The 22,455-nt window shown below is 47.3% G+C and overlaps 1 long non-coding RNA gene across 1 annotated transcript; it reads right to left on the minus strand.

Annotated features, from left to right (window-relative positions):
* Positions 1-6,892: 6,892 nt before the first annotated feature.
* On the minus strand, positions 6,893-14,699 carry LOC104652050 (uncharacterized). The gene is made up of 2 exons (XR_745406.3): positions 14,238-14,699; positions 6,893-8,052 (listed from the first exon to the last, which is right to left on the minus strand). It is a non-coding gene; the product is annotated as an uncharacterized LOC104652050 (long non-coding RNA).
* Positions 14,700-22,455: the final 7,756 nt, after the last annotated feature.

A 22,455-nucleotide genomic window follows, 5' to 3' on the forward strand; every position in this document is an offset into this window, starting at 1 on the left:
ATTGCATACCCAGCTATTTTTCACTTTTTTCTTTTTTTTCAGACAGGGTCTTGCTCTGTCACCCAGGCTGGAATGCAGTGGTGCAATTATAGCTCACTGCAGCCTTGACCTCCTGGGCTCAAGCGATCTTCCTACCTCAGCCTCCCAAGTAGCTGGGACTAAAGGCATGTGCCACCATGCCCAGTTAATTTTTAAAAATTTTGTGTAGAGGCAGGGTCTCACTATGTTACCCAGGTAGGTCTTGAATTCCTGGGCCTAAGCGATCCTCCTTACTCAATTTCCCAAGGTGCTGGGATTACAGATGTGAGCCACCAGCACCAGGCCTTTATTTTTCACTTCCTAAATTTGGGAAGCATTGCTACTTGTTTGTTATTTTCCTACTGTTTCTTCTAAGGAAGGAGATGTAACTGTCAGAAGGAGTCTATCAACCTCATTCTGTCATTCTGTTCTTGAGGCCACTGAAGGGGATAAAACTGGCTCTCAGAAGCCCAAGTGCATGGAATCTAAACCTTTGGTGGAAGCTTCTCAGTGCTGTTGCTCCTCAGGGTTGCCTGCTCTAAGGGTTTGATCTCACTGAGCTTTAAAACGGAAAGGCCCTGAGTCAAGCAGAATTCAATTCCCAAGTCACAGAAGGATGAATGCTTGCTTAGATTTCCTCTTTATGCCCCGTAAACCAGAAAGTTTCAGTCTTTTTCTTTTTTCTTCTTTTTCGAGACAGGGCCTTGCTCTGTCACTCAGACTGGAGTGTCGTGGTATGATCTCGCTTACTGCAACCTCTGCCTCCCAGACTCAAGAGATCCTCCATCTCAGCTTCTCAAGTATACAAAAAATACGAGCACCTAGTCAGTGTGGTGGTGCATGCCTGTAGTCCCAGTTACTTGGGAGGGTGAGATGAGAGGATGGCTTGAGCCCAGGAGGTCGAGGTTGCAGTGAGTCATGACTGAACCACTGCACTCTAGCCTGGGCAATAGAATGAGAGCCTGCCTCACAAAAAGAAAAAAATAAACATGGGCAGGCTGGAACCTATATCAATTGTACCAATGAACTGACCTATCTAGAATTAGCCTTGGAAAAATGAAGTGTCTTCCCTAAAGGGAGTTCATGATGAACCTAATTTCCCTCTCTGGAGCCTAAGGCTCTACCAAAAAGACACCCAGTTGGATAATTTGGGAATAGGAACAAATAACAGTATCTGACTCCACAGGAAGGTCATTGACAAATGTATTGGGCGGTTTTTGCCCTTAGTTTCCCCTCATTTTGGTTTATCCTGTATGTATCCCGCCAACTTAATTTTTTAAAATAGCTTTATTATAGAAATCCTCAAACATAACAAACGTGGAGAAAAATAGTATAACAAACCCTTACTTACTATTATCTGGCTTCAGCAGTTAATATGAGCATTTCTGCAGTCACCTCATGCCATTCCTCACAGCTGTAACTGGGCTTTCTAAGCTTCAGTTTCTCTGTGTGTCCCTGCCACGTGATTTTGGCTGTATCCAAGTGTTATTTTTCTGTTATTTACATAGGATTTTTCTTTCCATTAGTACCTATTTTAAGTAAATATATATAAATATGTATATATATAAATATATACATACATATATACACACATATCTCTTACACACACACACACACACACACACACACACACACAGAGATCGGATCTTACTCTGTTGCTCAGGCTGGAGTGCAGCAGTGTGAACACGGCTCACTGTAGCCTCCACCCCCAGAGCTAAAGCCATCCTCCCCCCTCAGCCTCCGAAGTAGCTGGGACTATAGATGCATATCACCACACCTGGCTAATTTTTGCTAATTTTTCATAGAGACAGGGTCTTGCCATGTTGCCTAAGCTGGTCCTGAATTCCTGGCCTCAAGTGATCCTCCTGCCTTGGCCTCCCAAAGTGCTGGGATTACAGGCATGAGCCACCCTGCCTTGACTAAGTAAATATATTTTATTTTATTTATATATATATTTTTGAGATAGAGTCTCTCTCTGTCCCCAGGCTGGAGGGCAATGGCACAATCTCGGCTCACTGCAACCTCCACCTCCCAGGTTCAAGCAATTCTCCTGCCTCAGCCTCCCGAGTAGCTGGAATTACAGGTGAACACCACCACGTCTGGCTAGTTTTTGTATTTTTAGCAGAGATGGGGTTTTGCCATGTTGATGAGGTTGGTCTTGAACTCATGACTTCAGGTGATCCACCCGCCTCAGCCTCCCAAAGTACTGGGATATAGGTGTGAGCCACCATGCTCAGCCATAAATATATTTTAAAAGGAAATATTTAATTATGAAAAAAAGAACACCAGGATTACCTGCCATGTGTTGAAAATGTGAAAGTAAATAAATAGATACATCAATATGATGAAATGTTATTAATAAATACTGTCCAGTACTGGTGACTACCAGCTTCTGCTCATTTTGCTAAAAAAGGGGGTTATCAACAAGTTTAGAGATGTGAAAAATCAATCCAGCACCAAACTGGGACCTTCTCTTAGTTAATCAGAAGGGCTGAGAGAGAGTTTAAACAGAAGTTGTCTTTTCCTTTCTCAACTCAGTTTTAACTGAACACCGACCTCCTGTATCTCCAACAGTCACCCACTGTGCCATCTTCTCACATGATTTCATGTTTTGGAAACACTGCTGATCCCATTCTCTCTTTCCACCGTCATTTCTGATTGGTACTGTGATGGTACCTGTGATGGTGAGTTTTGTGTGTCAACTTGGCTAGGCGATAGTCTCCAATGATTCAATAAAAAGCTAATTTGGTTGTTGCTGTGTAGGTATTTTGTAGATGTGATTAACATTCATAATCAGTTGACTGTAGGCTGGGCACAGTGGCTCACACCTGTAATCCCAGCTCTTTGGGAGGCTGAGGCAGGAAGATAGCTTGAGCCCAGGAGTTGGAGACCAACCTGAGCAACATGGTGAAACCCCATTTCTACAAAAAATACAAGAATTAGCCAGGTGTGGTGGTGTGCATCTGTAATCCCAGCTACTCAGGAGGCTGAGGTGGGAGGATTATTTGAGGTCAGGAGATTGAAGCTGCAGTGAGACATGATTGTGCCACTGCACTCTAGCCTAGGTGACAGAGCAAGACCTTATCTACAAAAATAATAATAATAAGTTGACTTTAAGTTAATGAGTTTATTTCAGATGTTCTGTGGGGGGCGGGGAGGGTGGGGGTGGGGGGTGGTCTGATCCGATCAGTTGAGTGACTTTAAGAACAGAGCTGAGGCTTTTCCAAAGAAGAAATCCCACCTATGGACGGCAGCTTCAGGTCCTGGCTGAGTTTCAAGTCTGCCCTTCCTAACAGCCTGCCCCAAGGATTTCAAATTTTCCTAGCCAGCCCCCACAATCACATTAAGTCAGCTCTTTTCAGTAAATCTCTTGCCCCATGGCTCTGTCTCCTACTGGTTCTGTTCCTCTGGTGGAACCCTGCCTGGTGCATACCCTATACACGTGTTCCATAGCAGCAAGAATGATCTAGCAATTCCTAAATGCACCAGCTGCCTTCCCACCTCTGTGGTGTTGCCTGCTTCTCACCCCGAGGAAATGTCCACTTCTGCGAGAACACCGTTCACGTCTTACATCTTGCCTTCAAGGCCCACCTTGAGTAGTTGTCTCTGTGAAGCCTTCCTGGGGGCCTCGGATCTGTTGGAGCCCCGCCTCTCAATTCAACAGCACTGTGGGTGCTCACTCACATGGCCTGCTGGCCACCTTTATCTCGCTCTGACTCTAAAAGGGCTTCTACATCTCTGTGTCTCTAACCCTAGCTGCTTCTCTACCTGGCAAATGTCCTTGGACACTTGTCAATGATGCCCCCGAAGCGCTGTTAGCAGAAGTGGAGGGCCACCTTTAGCTTCCTGCGGCCCCACACCATTCCTGTCCCTTCACAAGGCCAACCTGCTCATGGAATGAAACACCCACACCATCCCGGGCTTGGACACTCCACAAGAAAAGAAGGGAGCCTTCTGAATGAGGACTCAGTGGAAGACAGAGTTGAAGACATGATCCTGCTGTAAGACACTCAGGTGTCACATCCAAGGGCTGAGGAAAGGTTCTCCCAACCATTCCAGAGGCTGAGCTTCCACCTTCTCCATTTTCCCAGCCTGCAGGGATTTGAAGTCCCCTTTACCTCTATTCAGGGAAGACCTGATGCTGATAGAACGGAATGTCCAGGCCAGGCAAAGTGGCTCATGCCTGTAATCCCAGTGCTACAGGAGGCCGAGGTGGGTGGATCACCTAAGGCCAGGAGTTCAAGACCAGCCTAGCCAAAAATGTGAAACCCTATCTCTACTAAAAATACAAAAATTAGCCAGGTGTGGTGGGGCACATCTGTAATCCCAGCTGCTTAGGAGGCTGAGGCTCAAGAATAGCTTGAACCCAAGAGGCGGAGGCTGCAGTGAGCTGAGATCACACCCCTGCACAGCAGCCTGGGTGACAGAACTGAATGTCCAGTATGTGGGCCAAAGATCCAAGAGAAAGAAAGATTCTAAGTGGAGGAAGCAGGGAAATGGGGGTGAGTGTGGCCTCAGGGAGAGTCCCTAGAAGGGAGAGTCCCAAGTTCTCCAGGGACAGGGAGAGGTGCAAGCTGATGGAAAGCCTGGGAAGGAGCTGTTAGGTGTTCCTGGACCAGCTGGCAGGACGGGTAACTGCAGTGCAGTGGGGCAGGAGCCCCACCCCAAAGGAGTGCGCACCATCCATCCGGATGGCAGCCGGGCCAGCAGTGAGTGCGCAGTGACTAACCAGCCAGCACCTGCTTCTCAGCGCGGGGCTGCACATTCTGCCCTCCTGATGCTCTAGGCACACGAAGGTGATTGTGTAACGTCCTGGAGATGAAAGTGCATTTCTCACTGGCTCCAAGGACCTTAGGGCTCCTCCGGGTCAGGGGAGCCCAGTCAGAAGCTCAGCAGGGAAGGCCACGCTGCCTCCGCCACGGGCTCATGGGAAAGCGAGTTTCTTCTTCTGGCCCTATTCCCACTCTCACCTCCCATGAGAAAAAAAGGAATGTAAGTGTCCTGAGAAGAGAAAGCAGAGGGCATGGGCCGGCTGGCTTGGCTTGGTACTTCCTGAATAAAACTGTACTAATCTCCAGGACAGCCTGACAGTGCACATTTGAACTTCCGTTTAAGGGAGATCTCGAGCTCTGACCTTTCCTCTGAGGTGGGGCAGTTCTGCAGGGGCCACACAGTGAGGTTGCGGGTGAGAGGGAGGAAGGAGAGGCCAAAACAGGGACACAGGGACACAGTCCTCATTAAGACTGAGGTTCTGTGGGAGACGTTGAATCTGAAAACATTCTTCCCCTCCATGACGCACCCCTAAAGTAACTGTGTCCAGACTGAAACTTAAGGCTGGGAATGGTGGCTCATGCCTGTAATCCCAGCACTTCGGGAGGCCAAGGCGGGCAGATCACCTGCAGTCAGGAGTTCGAGATCAGCCTGGCCAATGTGGTGAAACTCTGGTCTCTACTAAAAACATAAAAATTAGGTTGGGCGTGGTGGCTCATGCCTGTAATCTCAACACTTTGGGAGGCCAAGGCAGGTGGATCACTTGAGGTCAGAAGTTCAAGACCGGCCAGACCAACATGGTGAAACCCTGTCTTTATAAAAAAAAAAAAACTTAGCTGGGCGTGGTGGTGAGCACCTGTTCCGCATGCTGGTAGGAGTACATGCTGGCTTTCTGGAAAGTCACTTGATAACACGTGATGAGACTTTAAAAAGGATGACTCAGTAGTTTCACTTCTAGGAAAGATTCTAAAGAAATGACAAGAGATAAGAGATGTGAACAAAGATGGTTTATGCAAAGATGCTCATTATTTCCTGATCATAGCAAAAGAAAAAAACCTTTAACGTCCAACAACCTTAACTGTTCATCACAGTAAGTCCATACTGGAGAATATTATGCAGTCATTAAAAATGGTCACTAGGGCCGGGCACAGTGGTTCACGCCTGTAATCCTAGCATTTTGGGAGGCCAAGGTGGAAGGATTGCTTGAACCCAGGATTTTGAGACCAGCCTAGGCAACATGGTGAGACTCTGTCTCGACAAAAAATCAAATTTCTGGGCATGGTGGTACACATCTGTAGTCCCAGCCACTCAGGAGGTCAAGGGTGAGAAGACTGCTTGAGCCCAGGAACTTGAGGCTGCAGTGAGCTGTGACTGCACCACTGCACTTTAGCCTGGGCAACAGAGCAAGACATTGTCTAAAAAAAAACAGTAATTGGGCCAGGTGTGCTGGCTCACGCCTGTAATCTCAGCACTTGGGAGGCTGAGGCAGGAAGTCATTTGAAGCCAGGAGATCTATCTTGGAGGGTTGCTGTGAGAATCACATGTGAGAGTTCCTGGTTTATTATACCACTAGATAAGGCCAGGCATGGAAGTTCATGCCTCTAATCCTAGCACTTTGGGAAGCTGAGGTGGGCAGATTGCTTGAGGCCCGGAGTTACATGGCAAAACCCTGTCTCTGCAAAAAAATACAAAAATTACCTGGGTGTGGTGGTGTATATCTGTGGTCTCAGCTACTTGAGAGGCTGAGGCAGGAGGATTACTTGAACCCAGGAGGTTGAGGTTCCAATGAGCTGTGATCATACCGCTACACTTGACCTTGACTCAAAACAAAAAAAAAAGACTAGATAAATGTGAGCAATAATTATTCAATAATGAACATGTATAATTTTTAATCAGGGAAAAAAATCTCAGTTCATGCTTTTTCTTTTCTTTTTTTGCGATGGCGTCTTACTCCATCACCCAGGCTGGAGTGCAGTGGCATGATTTCAGCTCACTGCAACCTCCACCTCCCCGGTTCAAGTGATTCTTGTGCCTCAGTCTCCCAAGTAGGTGAAATTAAAGGTGTGTGCCACCACACCCAGCTAATTATTCTTTCTTCTTCTTCTTCTTTTTTTTTTTTTTGAGACGGAGTTTCCCTCTTGTTACCCAGGCTGGAGTGCAATGGCACGATCTCGGCTCACCGCAACCTCCGCCTCCTGGGTTCAGGCAATTCTCCTGCCTCAGCCTCCTGAGTAGCTGGGATTACAGGCACGTACCACCATGCCCAGCTAATTTTTTGTATTTTTAGTAGAGACGGGTTTTCACCATGTTGACCAGGATGGTCTCGATCTCTTGACCTTGTGATCCACCCGCCTCGGCCTCCCAAAGTGCTGGGATTACAGGCTTGAGCCACCGCGCCCGGCCTTCTTCTTTTTTTTTTTTTTTTTTGAGACAGAGTCTCATTCTGTTGTCCAGGCTGGAGTGCAGTGGCATGATCTCGGCTCACTGCAACCTCTGCCTCCTGGATTCAAGCGATTATCCTGCCTCAGCCTCCTGAGTGACTGGGATTACAGGCACATGCCATCATACCTGGCTGATTTTTTATATTTTTAGTAGAGACGGGGTTTCGCCATGTTGTCCAGGCTGGTCTTGAACTCCTGACCTCAGGTGATCCACCCGCCTCAGCCTCCCAACCTACTGGGATTACAGGCATGAGTTACTGGCCTGGCTGATTTTTATATTTTTAGTAGAGATGGGGTTTCACCATGTTGGCCAGCTGGTCTCAAACTCCTGGGCTCAAGTCTGCCCATCTTGGACTCTCAAAGTGCTGGGATTACAGGGGTGAGCTACCATGCCTGGCCCTTGTAATTCATGCTATTTAAAAATAACATTTCAGAAGAATTTTTGATGAACTGGAACACAAAAATAATAAGTTAAATAGAAAAGCAGATACAATGTATGTGCACGTAACCCCATTTTCCAACCTGTACACATATGCATAAAGATATGGGTGCGTTTCCAAAACACTTAAAGAGATTGTTTTGCCCCAAGTTTTACCAGTAGTTAAATTGCCGATTATAAATGATTCTCCTTTATTCTTCAGTGTATTTTCAAGGATTTCTAAAATAAGGACTCTTCTGGTTTTTCAAAAGAAAAACTGTAAAAAAGATCTGGAATCCGCTGCCGGGAGAACAGAGGGAAACGGTGACCTCCAGACGTGAGTGGCCTGGCTGCTGGTGTCATGCTCCACAGAAAGCCGAGTCACCCCTTTGGGGCCAGGGTGTCCTGTGAAATATATAGACCAGGGTCAGGCCAGCTCACGAGGCCCAGTGGCCTCGGCAGACCTTTCCAGGGAGTGGGCACTCTGCCACCCTGGCCCATATCTTAATGAGATAATGTATGTGAAAGCACTTTGCCAAAGAGAAAACTCTATCCAGATAGGTGATTGCAGGCCTTATTCTGGAGAAAGCAGGCTCTCAAAGCACATTCCATTAAGGAATTTCACACTCTATCTCCTTCTCCAAACTCTTCTCTTTTTCTCCCTCCCCTGAACGGATATATATTTAGCAACCCTATCTAAATCCTCTTCTTTCCCTTAATTTGATCAAGGAGCTAGGGGAACAAGGGATGGAATCAGGGGTGAGGGGAGTGAGGTGGCTGAGCTGCGGGGAAAGATTAGAGGAGCTACATGTCTATCTCCGGCCAAGCGATGGCTGAGTGTGGACAGGACGGGGCCTCCTGGTACTTAGTACAGAGGCACAGAGGACAGAGGGAGGGGACACAGTCGATCATGGAACGCGCTTCTCTGTGAGAATCAGGACCGAATCAGGGAGGGTCCAGCTTGTGGGACTAACTGGTGGAACTGGGGACTACTTCCTACAGGAGGCCCTGGCTTCTGAGTCTCCTCTGCTTTCCTGGCGCCTTGGGTCAGCAGAGCCTTAAGAAGTCCCAGGAGGCTGCGTGCGTTGAGCTCTTGCTACCTGTTTGGTACTTTCACATAGTCATATACATCAGCGAATGCATTTTTTTCTTTAGACAGGGTCTTGCTTTGTTGCCCAGGCTGTAGTAGCACAATCACGGCTGCAACCTCAACCTCCTGGACTCAAGTGATCCTCCCACCTCAGCCTCCTGAGTAGCTGGGACCGTAGGTACATGCCATCATACTCAGTGTGTTATTTTATTGTTATTATTTTTAGTAGAGATGAGGTCTTTTTATGTTGCCTAGGTTGGTCTTGAACTCCTAGACTCAAGCCCACCTTGGGCTCCCAAAGGGCTGAGATTATAGGTGCAGGCCTCCACACTTGGCCTGAATTTATTTTATTTCACTTTTTTGAGACAGAGTCTTGCTCTGTTGCTGAGGCCGGAGTGCAGTGATGCACTCTCGGCTTACTACAATCTCTGCCTCCTGGGTTCAAGCAATCCTCCTGCCTCAGCCTCACAAGTAGCTGGGACTACAGGCATTTGCCACCATGCCCAGCTAATTTTTGTACTTTTTGTAGAGGTGGGGTTTCACCATGTTGCCCAGGCTGGTCTTGAACTCCTGGGCTCAAGCAATCATCCTGCCTCATCCTCCCAAAGTACTGGGATTAAAGGTGTGAGCCACTGCATTTGGTCTGAATTTATTCTTTTTCTTTTTTTTTGGAGATGGAGTCTCACTCTGTCACCGGGTGCCAGGCTGGAGTGCAGTGGCACTATCCTGGCTCACTGCAACCTCTGCCTCCTGGGTTCAAGCAATTCTGCTGCCTCAGCCTCCACAGTAGCTGGGACTACAGGTGCGCGCCACCACGCCCAGCTAATTTTTGTATTTTTTAGTAGAGACGGGGTTTCACCATGTTGGCCAGGATGGTCTCGATCTCTTGACCTTGTGATCCGTCCGCCTTAGCCTCCCAAAGTGCTGGGATTACAGGCGTGAGCCACCGCGCCCAGCCAAATTTATTCTTTTGTTTTTTTTTTGAGACGTAGTTTCGCTCTTGTTACCCAGGCTGGAGTGCAATGGTGCGATCTCGGCTCACCGCAACCTCCGCTCCTGGGTTCAGGCAATTCTCCTGCCTCAGCCTCCTGAGTAGCTCGGATTACAGGCATGTGCCACCATGCCCAGCTACTTTTTTTTGTGTTTTTAGTAGAGATGGGGTTTCACCATATTGACCAGGACGGTCTCGATCTCTTGACCTCGTGATCCACCCGCCTCGGCCTCCCAAAGTGCTGGGATTACAGGCTTGAGCCACCGCGCCCGGCCAAATTTATTCTTTTTTGTTTGTTTTATTTTGTTCTGAGACAGGTTCTTGCTCGGTCACCCAGGCTCAAGTGCTGTGGCTCATTGCAGCCTCCACCTCCCAGGTTCAAGCAATTCTCCTGCTTCAGTCTCCTGAGTAGCTAGGAGGTACAGGCATGTGCCACCACACCCGGCTAATTTTTGTATTTTTAATGGAGACGGGGTTTCACCATGTTGGCCAGTCTGGTCTCAAACTCCTAACCTCAAGCGATCCAATTGCCTCAGCCTCCCAAAATGCTGGGATTACAGGAGTGAGCCACTGTGACCAGCCGGCCTGAACTTATTCTTATGAAGTAATTTGTCTTTACCCATGAAGCTGACACTGAGAGATTGTTTTGCCCAAAAGAATACAGTTGTTAATATGTGGGGAAACCAGGGTTACAGTCCAGTTCTGCCTGAGTCCACTGCTGTCCCTGGCAAATATTATCCTCAGGAGAAAGTAACAGCCAATGCCACCTTAGCCCTACTTGCCAGGCACTGCTATGTGCCCTAAAATACGTATCTCATTAAATCCTCACAGTGCCTCTATGAGGTAGACATTATTAATAACCCATTTTACAGATGAGGAATCTGAGGCATAGAGTAAGCAATTCACATTACAGAGCTGGGAAATGGCAAGAGGTAGGAACTGCGAGAGCCTGGGAGAGTGAAGTGTTGGGTACGAGGCATGCAAAATGAGCAGGACTCCGTGTTTTATGTGTGTCTCTTCTGAGGGTCTGGTTGCTCCGCAAGGACAGAGACTTGTCTTGTTTACCCTGTATTCCCAGCCTGAATGCAATGCCTGGAACAGAAGGAATGTTTGCTGCAATAACTGGCGGTACCTGATAAATCTGGCTATGCAATTGTCTCCGCTGGGGGCCAACTTGGTGAGGATTAAGTGAGATTTATTTGTCTAGGGATTTCCAAGTCTCAAACGTCATGCTACTGGGCTTCGGAAAAGGCTCCGTTGGCACTGGGGATCCCTGCAGGAGGCTTCAAAGGTGACAAGGACCTTGACAATGGGCAGGCCCAGGGAGACACAGGGAGACAGCTCCAGCTTCCCTTGTGGGGCTGGATTCAGACCAAGGTGACAATGGGCACGGGGATCTGGCACACAGTCCCCCCTGTCCCCTTCCACAGGGATATCTCCAAACCCCAGGGGATAAAACAGCATAGGAGATGGGGGTGCGTGGCAGGAAGTGTGCCACCCAGGCAGCTCACAGAGACAGGGGAGAGGGAAGGTGGGATACTGGTGTCTGCATTAGCAGGAACCCTAAGACTTTTCTAGAAATAGATTTGAAAGAAGAAAGGGCAGGATGTTTTTTTCTTTAAGAAAAGAGGACTCTTCCAGGAAGGGTCTTCTGGCTTCAGCAAGAGTTCTCTTTTGTTGACTAATAAAATCCCTCACTGCCTTGTGGTCTCCTACGTCTCAGGGTGAGGATTCAAGCTTCTCTCCCTTCTATGCCCCATGAGGAAGGTTACCAAGGGGCAGAAAACAGAAACGGCCACCAAGTTCCTGGGCCAAGTCCAGGGCTTCCTGGACTGTATTCAGAGAGCTGCGGCTTTTCTCTACCACTTGCAACAGCTCTTGGTGTCTTTATGTGAGTTGCTTATTAACCAGAGGATATCAGGACACTGGGAGGGCAGAGCTGACGCTGGTGGCCAGTGGGAATAATTCAGAAACACAGAGCGGGGCAGAGCTGATGTGTGCAGCTGCTGTGCCGGACAGAGGTGCCTGGCAGGGTGAAACCAGGCTCTGGGAGCTATGCTGGAGCAGCAGACTGTGGCAGGGGGGTGTGGGGGGGAGATGTAACCTATGGGGATGGCCAGGAGAGGCAGGGTCCCCTACCAACACTGTAGGCCACCCCCAGGACAAAGGCATGGCAAAGGGCGCTGATGGCAGCTGGAGGCCGCCTGTTGGGATGGGGCATGGCACTGGACTGCCACTCCCCTCTCACGGCCACACATGGAGGGAGCTGCTTCCACTCTGTAGAAACTCCTCTATCATCCTCCTTTTCCAAAGAGGCTGCTTTTCCAGAAAAGGCCCTGAGTAAAAGACTCAAATCCCAGGCATCCTCTTTGCTCTCTTCAGTAAGCTGCTGATGACAGTCCCCGTCTACAGAGTCCGTGTTGAGGGCTTCATCTGCCTGCTGAACCCTCGGGGGCAAACCAAGGAAGCAGAACACCCGAGGGCCCTGAGATGGTTCCTGACACCAGGCCCCAGAGCGGCTTCCTGCTGTGTCTAAAGAAACACGGATTAGCCATGCTTCGGACGGGCTGCAGGGCTACGTGTCTTCGGTTTCAAGCTGGTACCAGCTGCACTGAGGGGAAACGGTTGGGGAAGTTCTCCCGCTTGGCTTCTTTCCACATGGAGGACGGCGAAAGGAAGAGGGAGCTTAGAGCTGCTATGCTGGTACTGATGCCTTAAAAATGATGATATAAACACAGCCACAGGAGTCAGCCTGAGAGTCCCTGACGGGGACCAGAGGAGAAATGTCCTGACTTACCCTTCAGCCCACGCTCTGCAAACAAAAGTGACCCAGCCCTCATCTATCACCTCAGAAGCTAAACAACTTCCTCAGATGGCCCCATGGAATATAAATCAGGAGAGCCCTAGCTTCTAAGAAACCGGTACACAACTACAGCCCTCAGAAAGACTTAGCCTCATCTTCTTTTTTCCTCTCCTTTCAGAATAGGGTGCTTGTGAGTCATATCTGCAGATGAGGCTGGGCAAGGTGGCTCATGTTTGTAGTCTCAGCACTTTGGGAGGCAGAGGGGGGTGGATCACTTGAGGCCAGGAGTTCGAGACTAGCGTGGTCAACTTGGTGAAACCCTGTCTCCACTAAAAATACAAAAACTAGCCAGGCGTGGTGGTGCATGCCTGTAATCCCAGCTCCTCAGGCGGCTGAGGCAGGAGAATTGCTTGAACCCAGGAGGCAGAGTTTGCAGTGAGCTGAGATTGCACCACTGCACTCCAGCCTGGGCAACAGAGCGAGACTTCATCTCAGATGAACAAACAAACAAACAAAATAACTGCAGATGAATGTAGCAGGTCACCTTAAGCTGTTACTGAACTTCTCTGAGCATCAGTCTTCATCTGTAAATGGGTATAAAGTTGTATCTATCTCATGGGTTTGAGGTGGGAGATAAATGAGATAATTCATTCAGAGTGCTTAGCATAGTACTACCTCAATAAATATCATTTCAGCAGCTGAAGGCCATTCTCAGGTATAAAGAAGGAAAAATAACACATCTATATGATTAATATAGATGTGTTGGGATTCCAAACAAGAAGGCTATGGGCCAGGGCTTCAGTGATTCATGATGTCCAAGCCTTCTTGCTCCTGCTCTCTGTCATGCCAAGTCTGTGCCAGACCTGGTCGCACTTGGCAACCTCAGCGGCCTCCAACTTGTTTGAATTCTCACAGAGAATCCCAATGGGTACTCAGACCTGCTGGCACAGAGACAAATTCAAACACACTAGGGTGGCAGTGAAATGTAGTATGAGAAATAGTCACAAGGAATGTTTAAGCTCTCAGAATGCCTGCAGAGCTGGGTTTTACACAGAGGGCCCCACTTTTCCAGATAGGCCAAGGAGAGAGCTTAAAAATTATTTCCTCGCATGCATACTTTCATGATAGCATCATAACACACGCAATAAACACGTTTGGCTCCCCACTGAACAGGTACAGACACGACAGCTTTTCTGTTTCAAAGCTCCCAAATGCCAAAGTCTTCTCTGCTGCTCTGATGCCCCAACCTTCCCTGCCTGGGAATCGGATCTGGGGTAATGAGTGACCCAGCAGGCAGAGATGACAGATTTCTGCCTAATGTAGCAATGCCGGGACAACCTGAGTGTCTGGCGCAGCGGGCAGGCACAGGCAGGATGGGAGAGGCAGCCGTGAGTACACCAACCTTTGTCCCTGTTTGCTCTGGGAGAGGGCAAGCCCTGCCAATGCTGCTCTCCTCTCTTGGTGCCTCTGCCTGGGGCTCTTGGCTAGTCAGACCTCCCTGGGGACTTGAGGCAACCTGACCCTGGTGGGTGGCAAGTTGAGACCTCTTCAGGCAGTCAAAGGGTGCTCTGGCACCGCTGACATGACACAGCAGGTGTGGGGCTTGGAGGCCTGTGTGTTCCTGCCCCCGAGGAAGCCCTTTCCTTCTGGCTCCTTCCCAGTAGAAAGCTTATAATTAACTAGCCGCCCAGAAAACGATGACCTACCCCGGGGCACTCCTTCGTTCAAACCACTACCGGGTCCGAGGGAAGCACAGAAGAACCGTCGGAGCCTGAGCTGGGCGGCGTTGCGTGCCTTCCTCTTGCCAGCCTTTGTCCTCTGGGGCAGGGGAGCGCTCCTTTTTTAGCCTTGCTCACTGCCATATAAGTGGGTGTCTTGAGGAACCTGTGTGTTCTTTCTTCTGGCAAGGCTGCCCAGTTCTCTGGTTCCCTAGGTTAGGTACAAACAGGGTGAAAGAGACATGTCTGGTGGGGAGGTGGGGACACTCTGGCTCTTTCATGGGAAATCCTCCTGCTTTTTTTTTATTTTCCGCCCCCTTTCTTTCTTTTCCTGGTTGACATTGCTAGGGCTTGAAGCAGGTTGAGCCTGAAAAGCAACTTTTCTTGAGAAAAGTCTGAGGGTTTTCTCTTTCCCTAGGAAGCTAGACCCTGGCCCCCCAACCCTCTGCCCCAGCCCCTTCACCTTATTATGGAGGGCGCCACCTCCACCAGGTCCCTCCCAGCTGGCAGGAGCGCTTACGAAGGTCAGAGAAAAGCATCCTTCTCTTTCGCAAACAAACAAACCCAATCCATGTGCTGGAGGACTTCGGGTATATTAATAGCCAGATATTTTGTTTTTCTATTCTGGTGCTTATCCCCTTCCACTAGGATGAAAGATAAGAGAACACAAAATGTTCTCCATCAGCCACCCCTTTCCCCTCCCCCAGGGAGAGGCAGGCCGGGGGCGTGTGCTCTTCTGTTTAAAGCCATTCCTGATGGACAACCCTGAGAAAATAGACTTAAAAGTTTATATTCAGTCTCTCTTGGCTACTGTTGCTGCTCAGCAAAGAAACTCTATATTGTTTAAACCCTCCAGGCGTATGGGTTGCAAGGCAACCTTCAAACAATAGAAAATACCCCAAACTAAAAATAAAGGCATTAAGAGATGGAAAGCATGGTGGTGCTACGGTGAAGTGATTCCAGAATTGGGGCAAGGGAGAAGGTTGTCCATCAGGTTGTTCGTATGTGACGTCAGTCCCTGTTCGTCTGCTCTCACCCTTATGAATCACGTTTCTTATAAAACAGACATATGGGGTCCTGCTTCTTTTTATTTCTTGACTCTCAGTCCTCTCTCTGGTCACCAACCGCTTTGAGGGGGTGTCAAAGGCCTGTAAGTTTGGGTGCCTCCTGTCCTCAGAAACCTTCCTAATCAATGCATGTATCCCACTGGCTCCCAGCTGACAATGAATGGCACTCCTGTTCCTCAGAAATCCTTAGAAGCCTAAGAATAGACTGGGCTGGGGCCCAACTTAATCATAAGGTTCTTACAGGAAGAAGGCAGGAGGGTTAGAGTTGGGGAGGACATAAGAGGATGGAAATAGGCTGGAGCGACAGGCTTTGAAGATGAGGAAGGGGCCACAAGCCAAGGAATGTGGGCAGCCCCTAGAAGCTGGGAAAGGAAAGGAAATGGCTTCTCCTCTAGAGCCTCCAGAAGGAACACGGCCAAGCTGGCACCTTGTTAACCTTGTGAGACCCACTGTGCACTTCTGGGCTCCAGAAATGGAAGATCATGCATTCATGTTGTTTTAAGCCACCAGATTTGTGGTGATTTGTTACAACAGGAGATCCCAAGGAACTTTCATAAGGACAAGAAGTCGACAGTGAGTTCCCAGACACTGAAGGCAGGTGACTGGGAAGCCTGGTGCAGCCCTGGCCCTGGCCCTCAGTGACTGCTGCCCTCTGGTTGTGTGCTCTTTGCTGCAAATGGAGACCAGCAGGGGACACTGAGCCAGCAGGGCTGGCTTTAAACAATCAAACACATCAATACAAAGGCTAGGGTTTTGCCCACAGAGAGGGCAGGCTGATGGGTGAATTACCCAGTTAAGCAGACCTGAGCAGTGGGGATACTGTTTTCATCCATGACCCATGGTCCACCCCAACCAGTGTCACTCAAAGAGAGACTGGACTGAAAAGGGCACTTGAAGAAAGACATATACATCACCTCCATCCCCAACTGAAGGTTGCTGGCCAGAAATTACTGAAAATTCTTTTGGACTTCTTTGGAAGGAGACATGTAAGAGACTTCAAGGCAAGTTGTGAACAGGTGTCTGTTCTCTGATTAAATGCCTTCTAAGGACATTTTCTTCTCTGATAGAACAGAGCCTAGGAAATCCTACCTCAAAAAAAAAAAAAAAAAAAGTCGAAGACCAATAATTTACTTTGTCCTCATGACATTTCTAGGAGACAAGAACCCTCAGTCTCATTTTATAATTTGGGACCCTGAATTACAGAGAGGGCAGGCAACATGGGCATGGTCACACAGCCAACCAGAGTGATTCCCTCAAAGCAAAACGCAGCTCTCCCAGCTGCTGTGCTGGTGCTACCCTCTGTCTGTGCACGCTTACTCTCAGGCTCTGGCTAACCTGGTCACATGGCGTGGCCTCTGAGTAGGTGGTCCTAGGGTAATGCAGAGATAGAAAGCCATTAAACCTGTCATCACAGGGCAAGCTACTGACAACCCAGTGGGAAGCTTTTCCAGACCAGCGCTCTGAATTGCTTTGGGGTGTGTATGTGTGTGTCAGTTTGGAAGGTAATCAGGGGAGGAGGGAAGGTGCTAAACAGCCACCAAGTCAAGGTATTTGCACTCTACTTTGCATAAATAAACCCACAAAAAGCTTTCGCTTTTTTCTAGCATCAGTACAAATCTTTTTCTAGCTTTTGTCTCATTTGTCTGCCCTGTTTCTCCCTCCCCTTACCATTCTTCTGAGAGCACGTGGAATCTACCTTTAGGAGCAAAGTTAAAAGATACTCCAAACTCACTGCCAGGGGACTGGAGTGGCTTATGCCGAACGGCTGCCGAACCTCCAGGACCAGCTCTATCAGGGCCCACGGCTCTGCGTGAAGGCCAGCAGCGCTGCACACTGGCGGCCATCTCCATTGCCCTTTCACGCAGAGGGGCTTTTGCAGAGCCACCCTCATTTCTTTCTTTTTTATTTTTCTTTTTTTCCTTGAGACAGGGTTTTGCTTTCTTGCCCAGGCCAGAGTGCAGAGGTGTGATTGTGGCTCATTGCAACCTCTGCCTCTCAGGTTCTAGTGATTCTTGTATCTCAGGCTTCCAAGTAGTAGCTGGGACTACAGGCATGTGCCACCATGCCCGGCTAATTTTTGTATTTTTAGTAGAGATGGGGTTTCTTTCTTTCTTTTTTTTTTTTTTTTGAGATGGAGTCTCGCTCTGTTGCCCAGGTTGGAGTGCAGTGGCATGATCTTGGCTCACTGCAACCTTTGCCTCACAGATTCAAGTGATTCTCCTGCCTCAGCCTCTCAAGTAGCTGGGATTACAGGTGTGTACAACCACACCTGGCTAATTTTTGTATTTTTAGTAGAGATGGAGTTTTGCCTTGTTGGCCAGGCTGGTTTCAAAATCCTAAACTCAGGTGATTCAGCTGCCTCAGCCTCCCAAAGTGCTGGGATCATAGGCATGAATCACTGCGCCTGTTCAGATGAGGTTTCACCATGTTGACCAGGCTGGACTTTAACTACTGACCTCAAATTATCCACCCTTCTTGGCCTCCCAAAGTGCTGGGATTAGAGATATGAGCCACCACGTTCAGCCAACCCGCATTTATTGCCACCCACATTTTGTCTCTCAAAGACTGAAAGGATGCCTCTGTCTTCCTTAAGGTATAAAGAGAGGGAAATGGAGTGATATGGTTTCAAATGATATTGTCAGGTCTTAAGAATTTTAAAAGTCTAACAAGCCTGGGCAACATAGTTGGGCCCCATCTCTATAAAAAATTATTAAAAATGAGTTAGGCATGGTGGTGTGCATCTGTAGTCCCAGCTACTCAGGAGGCTGTGGTGGAAGGATCACTCGAGCCCAGTAGTTCGAGGCTGCAGAGAGCCATGATTGCGCCACTGCACTCCAGCCTGGGTGACAGAGTGAGATCCTGTTTCAAAACAGAAAAGTGTGTAGCTGAGGCAACTGTGAACTTTGAATCACTGGGGACCTTAAGCCCATTCTACATAGTAACTGCTGCTCCTGCATCACCACAGCCAGCGCACCTCCCCCACCACAGGCAATCCAAGAAAACGGCACACTCAACTGTTCTCTAACAATGGGGAAATGGCCTGCAAGATACTGACACAAGGAGACACCCCCCACCCCACCGCCCAAGAATTTGGCAGTACTTATGCAGCATTACGCATACAAGAACAGAGACATGGTCTCCTGGCCAGTTAGCTGGCCACATAGAACTGTAGTTACACAGGTAGAAGTCAAGATACTCTTCTGCAGCTGCTTTCCAGGCTCCCATAAGAGCTCCTGATTAGCATCTGGGTGTCCTGGATCCCTTGATAGCAGAAAAAGAGGTAGTTTGGGCCAGAGAAATATTCTAAGTCCTAGGATCCTGTTCCCAGATCTTGAAATTTTTTCTTTTTTTTGCAAAAATATGAGGCTGGGTATGGTGGCTCACAACTGTAATCCCAGCACTTTGGGAGGCCAAGGAGGGCGAATCACCTGAGGTAGGGAGTTCAAGACCAGCCTGACCAACGTGGAGAAACCCCATCTCTCCTAAAAATATGAAATTAGCTATGCGTGGTGGCACATGCCTGTAATCCAGCTACTTGGGAGGCTAAGGCAGGAGAATCGATTGAACCCGGGAGGCAGAGATTGTGGTGAGCCAAGATCGCACCACTGCACTCCAGCCTGGGCAACAAGAGTGGGACTCTGTCTCAAAAAAAAAAAAAAGAAAAAAAAAGCATAATACATAATTACCATTTAAAATGTAAGTCCAGTGGCATTAACTACATTCACACTGTTGTGTAACTATAACCACCATCCTAGATTGTACAAAACTTTTTTTTTTCTGAGATGGAGTCTCACTCTGTCGCCCAAGCTGGAGTGCAGTAGCGTGATCTCAGCTCACTGCAAACTCTACCTCCCAGGTTCAAGTGATTCTCCTGCCTCAGCCTCCTGAGCGGCTGGGATTATAGGCACCTGCCACCACACCCAGCTAATTTTTTGTATTTTTAGTAGAGATGGGGTTTCGCCATGTTGTCTAGGATGGTCTTGAACTCCTGACCTCAGGTGATCCATCCTCCCTGGCCTCCCAAAGTGTTAGGATTACAGGCGTGAGAGTCACCGAGCCCGGCTTCCTACCTCACTTTATATCGTTCTTCCCTGACTCTGCCATGGCCACATTGGCCATCTTGCTGGTTTTCAGACACAAAGAACTTCTTCCTACTTTGTGGCCTCTGTGTGAGCTACTAATTTTTTTTTTTTTTTTTTTTTTTTTAGCAGAGTCTTGCTCTGTCGCTCAGGCTGGAATGCAGTGGTGCAATCTTGGCTCACTGCAGCCTCTGCCTCCCAGTTCTAGTGATTCTCCTGCTTCAGCCTCCTGGGTAGCTGGGATTACAGGTGCGTGCTATTATGACTGGCTAATTTTTGTATTTTCAGTAGAGAAGGGGTTTCTCCATGTTGACCAGGTTGGTCTCGAACTCCTGACCTCAGGTGATCCGCCTGCCTCGGCTCCCAAAGTGCTGGGATTAAAAGTGTGAGCCACCGTCCCCGGCCATGAGTTAGTAATTTTGTCTGGAATGCTCCTCTCACATGTCTGTCCCTGGATGGCTCCTTCTTATCATATCTCAGCTAAAATGACACATCTTCAGAGAAACTTGCCCTGTGCATCTCATCTAAAGTGGGCAAGACGTTAATTTACTATTTTGTGATATTTTCAGGCTCATTTAAGTTTTTGTGTCTTATCCTATAGAATATAAACTGCATAAGAGGAGGACTTTGTCTTTTCTATAAGGGATCCCCAGTGCCTAAAATAGTGTCTGGTATAGAACAGGTGTTGCATAAAAAAAGTTGGATGAATAAGTAAAAAAAAAAAAAAATCAATCTATGTAATAAATGATCAAAAGGAACAAAGCAAAGATCAAAAGTAAGGTAGGAAATTAGACAAAGACATAAGAAAACCACAGACCAATATATTTTATAAATTAAAGCAAAAAAATCCTCAAGAAAATACTAGCAAACTGAGGCTGGTCATGGTGTAGCTTCAGCACTTAGGAAGGCTGAGGTAGGAGGATCACTTGAGGTCCGGAGTTTGAGACCAGCCTGGCCAACATGGCAAAACCCTTTCTCTACTAAAAATACAACAATTAGCTGGATGTGGTGGCGTGCACCTGTAATCCCAGATACTTGGGAGGCTGAGGCAGGAGAATCACCTGAATCCAGGAGGTGGAGGTTGCGGTGAGCCGAGATTGTACCACTGCACTCCAGCCTGGGTGACAGAGTGAGACTCTTTCTCAAAAAACAAACAAACAAAGAAACAAACAAAAAACAATGACAAAAAAAACAAAACTAGCAAACTGAATCCAGCACATATAAAAGTGATAATACACCATAACCAAGTGGGATTTATCCCAGGAATGAAAGTTTGGTTTAACACTTGAAAGCCAATTAATATATACAATATAATAATAGAATAAAGGACAAGACCCATCTATGATCTTCTCAATAGAGGCAGAAAAAACACTGAACAAAACCCAACACCCTTTTATGATAAAGACACTCAACAAACTAGGGTTAGAAGGGAATTTCCTCAATCTGAAAAAGGCATCTACTTAAAACCCACAGCTAAAATAATATTTAATAGTGAAAGACCGATTACTGCCTCCTGAAGATCAGGAACAAGACAAGGATGTCCACTCTTATTACTTCTATTCAATATTGTGTTGGAAGTTCTAGCCAAGGCAATTAGGCAAAAGAGAAACCAAAGTCATCGAAATTGGAAAGGAAAAAGTAAAACGATCTCTATTTGTAGATGGCATAATCTTGCACATAGAAATAGTATTACTATAGAAAATATTTTCTATATAAAAAACTGTTAGAACTAATAAATGAGTTCAGCAAGATTGCAGGATACAAGATCAATATACAAAGTTCATTTTTTGTTCATTAGCAATGGTAGTCTGAAAATGAAATTAGGAGAATTATATTTATAATTGCATCAAGGGGAATAAAATACTTAGAAATAAATTTAACAAAGGAAGTATAAGACTTGAAAACTGAAAACTATAAAAATTGTCAAAATAAATGAAAGAAGACCTAAATAAATGGAAAGACATCCCTTGTTAATGGATTGGAAGACTTAGTACTGTTAAGATGACAACATTTCCCAGTTGATCATAGAGTCAATGCAATCTCTAACATTTTGCAGAAACTGACCAATTGCTCTTAAAATTCATGTGGAAATGCACAGGACCCAGAATTAAAAAAAAAAAAAATCCTGAGAAAGAAGAACAAAGTTGGAAGACTGAAACTCCCCCAATTTCAAAACTTACTCCAAAAAGGTAATCAAGAAAGTGTGGTACTGCCATAAGGATAGAGATACACATGATTGGAAAGAAATGGGAAGTTCAGAAATAAACCCTCACAATTTTTTTTTTTTTTTTTGAGATGAAGTCCCAATCTGTCACCCAGGCTGGAGTGCAGTGGCGTGATCTCAGCTTACTGCACTCTTCACCTTCTGGGTTCAAGCAATTCTCCTGTCTCAGCCTCCCAAGTAGCTGGGATTACAGGTGGGTGCCACCGGGCCTGGCTAATTTTTGTATTTTTAGTAGAGACATGAACTTTTATGCTCTGCTTCCCTTATTAAAAAAAAAAAAGAGAGAGAGAGAGAGACAGCGTTTTGCCATGTTGGCCAGGCTGGTCTCAAACTCCTGATCTCAAGTGATCTACCTACCATTTCAGCCTTCCAAAGTGTTGGAATTACAGATGTGAGCCACTGTGCCTGGCCAAAAATTTATTTATTTTTAAATAAAATTAAAACACACACACACACACACACACACACACACACACACACACACACACACACATATATATTTTTTGAGACATATTCTTGCTCTGTCACCAGGCTGAAGTGTAGTGGCATGATCTTGGCTCACTGCAACCTCCACCTCCCGGGTTCAAGTGATTCTCCTGCCTCCAGAGTAGCTGGGACTACAGGCGACTGCCACCACACCCAGCTAATTTTTGTATTTTAGTAGAGAAGGGGTTTCACCATGTTGGCCAGGATGGTTTCGAACTCCTGACTTCGTGATCTGCCCGCCTTGGCCTCCCAAAGTGCTGGGATTACAGGCATGAGCCACTGTGCCCGGCCAAAATTAAATATATGTATTTAAAAGTAGGCAAAACCCATCCTGGCCAACATGGTGAAAC

This window comes from Saimiri boliviensis, chromosome 7, assembly GCF_048565385.1.
Source record: "Saimiri boliviensis isolate mSaiBol1 chromosome 7, mSaiBol1.pri, whole genome shotgun sequence".
Lineage (NCBI taxonomy): Eukaryota > Metazoa > Chordata > Mammalia > Primates > Cebidae > Saimiri > Saimiri boliviensis.